We start from the raw sequence: 6,483 nt of genomic DNA, 5'->3' as shown, positions 1-6,483 counted from the left end.
AAGGCGGGGAGGGCGAGAGGGAGAGAGAGGGCGAGAGAGGTAAGGGAGGGAGGGGAGCGAAGGGCGTGAGAGGGGGAGGGTGAGAGAGGGGAAGGTGAGAGAGGGAGAGGGGTAGATGGAGGGGAGGGCAAGGCAAGAGAGGAGAAGGAGGGAGGGCAGAGCGAGGGAGGGGAAGCCGAAAGAGAGGGAGGGCGAGAGATGGAAAGAAGGGAGGTGAGGGTGAGAGGGAGGGAGAGGGCGAAAGAGGGAGAGCGAGAGAGAGGCGGAGAGGAAGGGAGGGGAGGGCAAGAGAAGTGAGGGTGAAAGATGGGACGAAAGGAGGGGTTTGCGAGAGAAGGGAGGGCGAGAGAGCGGGAGAGGAAGGGGAGGGGAGGGAGGGCGAGAGGGGAGAAGGAGGGAGGCGAGGGCGAGAGTGGGGGGAGTGCGAGAGGAGGGGAGGGTAGTGGGAGGGGGAAAGGAGGGAGGGGAGGGAAGGCGGGGAGGGCGAGAGGGAGAGAGAGGGCGAGAGAGGTAAGGGAGGGAGGGGAGCGGAGGGCGTGAGAGGGGAGGGTGGGAGAGAGGGGAAGGTGAGAGAGGGAGAGGGGTAGATGGAGGGGAGGGCAAGGCAAGAGAGGAGAAGGAGGGAGGGCAGAGCGAGGGAGGGGAAGCCGAAAGAGGGGGAGGGTGAGAGATGGGAAGGTGAGAGAGGAAAGGAAGAGAAGGAAGGGAGGGTGAGAGAGGGGAGAGGGAGGGGTGGGCGATAGAGGGGCGAGTTTGAGAGAGGGGAGGACGAAAAATGGAAGGGCAAGGCCGAGGGAGAGGAGCGTGAGAGAGGGGGAGGGCGAGAGAGACGGAAGGGTGAGAGAGGGAAGCACAAGAGAGGAGGAGGGCGAGTGCGAGAGAGGGGAGGGAAGAGAGGGGAGGGCGAGAGAGGGGAAGGGAGGGAGGAGAGGGGAAGGTGAGAGAGAGGGGTGCGCAAGAGATGGGGTGAGCGAGAAAGGGGAGGGCGAGAGGGCAAGAGAGGGGAGCAGAAAGAGGGTAGGGCGAGAGAGGGGTGGGGAGGGAGGAGAGAGCGAGAAGGAGGGAGGGAGGCAGGGGGCGAGAGGGAGGGAGACGGCGAGAGAGAGGTGTGGGGGACAGTGGGGAGGGAGGGAGAGAGGGCGAGAGACGGCAGGGAAGAGAGGGTAGGGTTTGAGAGGGGAGGGCGAGAGGGGAGGGAAGGGTGGGCGAGAGAGGGGAGGACCGGAGAGGGGATGGAGGGAGGGATGGGCGAGAGAGGGAGAGTGCGAGAGAGAGGAGGGGGGACAGGGTGAGAGAGGGGACCGAGTGAGCGTAGGTCGGGAGCAGAGGGTGAGAGGAAGGGAGAGGGCGAGAGAGGGGAGGGTGAGAGATGGGAAGGAGGGAGGGGAGTGCGTGAGGAAGGGAGAGGATGAGAGAGGGAATGGAGGGAAAGGAGGGTGAGAGAATGGTGAGTGTGAGAGGGGGAGGGTGAGAGAGGGAGGAGGGTGAGAGAGGGGATGGAGGGAGGTGAGGGCGAGAGGGAAGGAGAGAGAGAGAAAGACGGGAGGGTGAGAGAGTGGCGGGGGTGTGAGAGGGGAGGGAGGGAAAGGCAAGAGAGGAGGGTGAAAGGGGGAGGGTGAAAATGGAGGGCGAGAGAGGGGTGAGGCTGACAGACGGGAGAGAGGGAGGCGTGGGTGATAGGGAGGTAGAGGGTGAGAGAGGGGAGGGAGGGAGTGGAGAGCGAGAGGGAGGGAGAGGCTAGAGAGTGAGGGGAGGGAGGGAGGGGAGAGGAAAGGAGAGGGTGAGTGAGGGGAAGGAGAGAGAGAGGAAGGTAGGAGGGGAGAGTGAGAGGGAAGGAGAGGCCCAGAGAGGGGAGGGAGGAAGTGGAGGGCGAGAGGGTGGGAGAGGACAAGAGAGGGGAGGAATGCAGGGGAGGGCTAGAGAGGGGTAAGGTTGAGAAAGGGAGGGCGAGAGAGGGGAGTGAGTGAGATGAGGGCGCGAGGGAGGGAGAGAGGGGAGGACGAGAGAGGTGGAGGGCGAGACAGGATGAAGCGTGAGAGAGGGGAGGACGTGAGATGGTAGGGAGGGATGTGAGGGAGAGAGACAGGGAGAGGGCGAGAGACGGGAGGGGCGAGAGTGAGGGGAGGGCGAGAGATGGGAAGAAGGGAGGTGAGGGTAAGAGGGAGGGAGAGGGCGAGAGAGGGAGAGCGAGAGAGACGGGGAGAGGAAGAGAGGGGAGGGCGAAAGATGGGACAGAAGGAGGGGTGGGTGAGAGAGGGGAAGGTTGGAGGGGTGGGCAAGAGATGAGTGAGGTTGAGAGAGGGAGGATGAGACAGAAGAGGGAGGGGGTAGGGAGAGATAGGGGAGGGCGGGAGAGAGAAGGGAGGGAGGGGAAGGCGAGAAGGAGGGGAGGGTGAGAGGAAGGGAGAGGGCGAGTGAGGGGGAGGTCGACAGAGAGGAAGGAGGGAGGGGAAGCGAGAGAGAGGGAGAGAAGGGCGAAAGAGGGGTGACACTGAGAGAGGGGAGGGCGAATGAGGAGGCAAGAGAGGAGAAGGAGGGAGCTGAGGGATAACAGGGATGGAGAAGGCGAGAGAGGGAAGGGTGAGAGAAGGGAGGGAGGTATGCGGGGAGAGAGGATGGAGAAGGCGAGAGAAGGAGAGGGAGGGAGGGAGGGGAGGGCGAGAAAGGGGTGAGTGTGAGAGATGAAAGGGTGAGAGAGTGGAGGGCGAGAGAAAGGGGACTGTGAGAGAGAGGAGGGCGAGAGAGAGGATGGTGGAAGAGGGGAGGGCGAGAGGAAGTGAGAGGTGGAGAGCGGGGAGGGCGAGAGTGGGTGGAGAGTGAGAGAGGGGAGGGCGAGAGAGGGGAGAGAAGAAGGGGAGTGAGAGAGGGGAGAGGGTGACAGAGGAGAGAGAGGGAGGTGAGGGTGATAGGGAGGTAGAGGGTGAGAGGGGGAGGGAGGGAGGGGAGAGCAAAAGGGAGGGAGAGGCCCCGAGAGAGGAGGGAGGGGAGGGCGAGAGAAGGGAGGCCCGGGCGAGAGGGAGGGAGAGGACGAGATGGGGAGGAATGCAGGGGAGGCGAGAGAGGAGAGGGAGTGAGGTGAGGGCGAGAGGGAGGAAGAGGGCGAGAGAGGGGAGGGCACAGACAGATCGTGTGTGTCCCTGATGCTGGTTAAGGGTTTGATTCTGTTTCCTGAACAAGAGGGAGCAATCCTCTTGTTAAACAGATTCCCAACATTTCCCCCTTCCTTCTCTGTGCCCTGCACTCTCCGATCCCCGTCTTGTGCTCCCTCCATCTGAGATCTCTCTCTCTCTCTCTCTCTGTTTCCCCCCTCTCGCTGTCTCCATCTCTGATCTCTCTTCCCTCCTTCTCTCTGTTCCCCCCTTACTCTCTCCATCTCCGAGATATCTCTGTTCCTCCCCTCTCTCCCTCTATCTCTGAAATCTCTTCCTGTGTTCCCCCCTCTCACTGTCTCCATCTTGAAGATCTTTCTCTGTCTCTCAAATATCTCACATTTTATACCCCTGGTCTGTGCACATGATTCTGACATTAGAAAGGGGCTTTGGAGAGAGTTTCTCATGTTAAGGTATTCATTCCCTCCTCCGGGAGTCCTTCCTCCCAGACCCTGGGGGTGTAACCAGTTTCTCACAATCCCAACGCCCCTGTTCCTTTAACCCCCGGCCTCAAATCCATTTAAACCAGTGAACCTTCCAAAGGGACATTCAGCACTGTCTTTCACTCCCCTCTGTCTCCCTCTCATCCCCATTCACACCCCCATTCTCCCTCCACACCTCCCTCTGTCCCTGGAGCTGGAGTGAGAGGGAGGCAGTGACATCTGTGGGATCAGACGGTGCGGCAACTCCCCCCACCCCCTTTGTCTCCTTAAGTCCAGACCAGAACACACCCCCTTGTGGTAAAAATACCAGAGACAGCCTGAACCACACCATTCTTTTCCCTGTGTGTGTGAGTGTGAGTGTAAATGAACGATAAGGAGATGGGACAGTTTCTGATTATTCTCTCTCTCTGTACCTGATGATTCCTCACAGCAGAAGTGATTTAATTCTGTCTGTCTCTGCGTCGTCCTGAGCTTCAGCTCCTGAATCCAATCTCCTCCTCACCCCCAGGGTTAGGGGGAGCGAGTGGTGGGGAAACACACTGAGAAATGAAAACAAATCAATTTGAAATAAAATACAACAGTGGCACCAAAAGTGACCCTGGTTCAGTTTAATTATTGCAGAATGAATGAATTGCTGACCATCAGAGTGACATTGAAATACACCGCCATCACCGCAGAGCAGTTGACCAGAGTCTAGAAACATTAATAAACACGTACGCACAGCAAGATCCCACAAGCAGCAATCTAACCCCACACACATCGGGGGTGATGCTGGTTAAGGGTTGACGTATTTGTGTCAAATCCCAAGGCCCCAGTTACGTTAGCCCCAGGCTTCAAACCTGTCCAGAAACGACAAGGCTGCAATCCGACTGGACCCGGTTAACCAGAGGTCCCGGTAAAAGCCAGCCCCTCTCCCCAAAGAGAGGAGATTAAACCTCGGGATAATACACAGACAAACCTCACCTGGGCCCAACAGGCTGCAGCCTGTCAGACAGGCCTCAGGACTGCGTTCCCCCTCTGAAGAAAGCTCTTGTTTGGAGGTTTCCTGCTCCCAAACACACACTTTTCAACATCCTCAAGTGGCCAGGAAGATCCCTTTGGGAGGAACGAGGCAGCATTAGTGGGAAGACTGAGCAGGAAAATCTTTCACAGGGAGATATCATAGCAAGATCCCAGCTTTCCCCTTCTCAGTGAGACAGACAATTTCTCAGCAACATCCAAACGCAAACACGTCGGATGATGGGTTGAGTTTTCATGTTGAAAAGTTTTTGAAATGACGGGTGAGCTGATTAAAACCACTCAGTGCCTGCAACAATGGCATTAGGGCAATTGACGCACAGCAAGATCCCACAGGTGACAGTGCTGCAGCAGCTCGATAATCTGATCGTTTTTATTTCCAGTTTAATTATTTCCTGTCAACCCAGAATCAAACATTGCAGTTATTTCACAATCTCACACTGCCCCCTCTCTCTCTCTCCTGTTTCTCTTGCTCTCACCATTTTCCATTTCTTTCTCTCGCTCTCTTTCTCTCCGTGTCCAATTCGATCATCCTGCCCTCTCTATGACCCACTTTCCTCTGATAGTGTGACAATTCTTTCCAGAGGGTCAGATATTTTGGGTTACAGTTCCCTCCCGAGGGAGTCCCGTCTCCCAGATCCTGGGGGTTTCACCTGTTTGTGCTACCAATGCCCCGGTTACTTTAACCCCAGGCTTCAAACTCGTGATCTGACATGTCCAAGTTAACCAGAGGCCCCAAAAACCAGGCTCCCACCCCCACCCCACCCCCAGAGGAGATGAAACCTCGGGGGAAGAAACGGATCCCCACCTGGGCCCCACGGGCTGCAGCCTGACCAACAGGCCTCAGGCCTGTGCTCCACCCACCTCCACTGGAGGTTGTTCTTGTCCAAGGCTTTCCTGGCCCCCAGGCATTTTGGATCTTCACACACGCAGACACACACACACACACACACACACACACACACACACACACACACACACACACACACACACACACACACACACGGCTGGGAACGGAGAGGGGGATATTTGCTGAGGTTTTCTTGGGATTTTCCTGCTGTATGTGTGATTCCTAGAATTAATCTCAGTCTCTGTCCCTGCCTGTCTCTCTCTCTCTCTCTGTCACTCTCTTTCTCTCTGTCTCTTTCTCTGTGCTCCTGTGTGTGTGTGTCTCTCTCTCTTTCTCTGTCCCTGTGTGTCCCACTCCCTGTCTCTCTCTCTCTCTCTCAGTCTTTTCTCTCTGTCCCTGTGTCTCTCTCTTCTCTGTGTCTCTGTCTCTCTCTTTCTGTCCCCATGTGTGTTTATCTCTCGCTCTGTCTCTCACTCTTTCTCTCTCTCTCTCTCTCTCTACCTCTCTCTCTCTCTCCCCCCCCCCCCACACCCCCCCCCCGTTCTGCTCTACATCCTGCCATTTCGAACTTGATTTTCAATGTTTTATTTCCTTTCTCTTCCTCAAAAATATTGGCCGAGTTTGGGAATTTTAATCATGGTTCAAATGTCTGCCCTTCAACACCCACATTTCACCCTCTCTGCTCCCCTGCCTTCACCCCCCCACCCACACATAGACAGACACACACACACACACACACACAGACACACACGCACAAACAGACACACACGCACACACAGACACACAGACAAGACACATACACACTTTCGCTCACTCTCTCTACACTCTCACACACTTGCTTCTACATACTCTCTCAGTTGTACACACTCTAACACACACACTCTCATACACACATTCTGACACATGCACCCCCACACACTCACATTCACCATCTCATATATTGTCACTCTCACAATCTCACTCTCTCTATCCAAAATTCTGTCTCTCACACACTCACTCGCAAAGTCTCTCACATACACCCTAA

This window comes from Hemiscyllium ocellatum, chromosome 13, assembly GCF_020745735.1.
Source record: "Hemiscyllium ocellatum isolate sHemOce1 chromosome 13, sHemOce1.pat.X.cur, whole genome shotgun sequence".
In the NCBI taxonomy this organism is placed as follows: Eukaryota; Metazoa; Chordata; class Chondrichthyes; order Orectolobiformes; family Hemiscylliidae; genus Hemiscyllium; species Hemiscyllium ocellatum.
The sequence above is the reverse complement of the archived record's forward strand: the minus strand, read 5'-3'. Positions refer to the sequence as shown.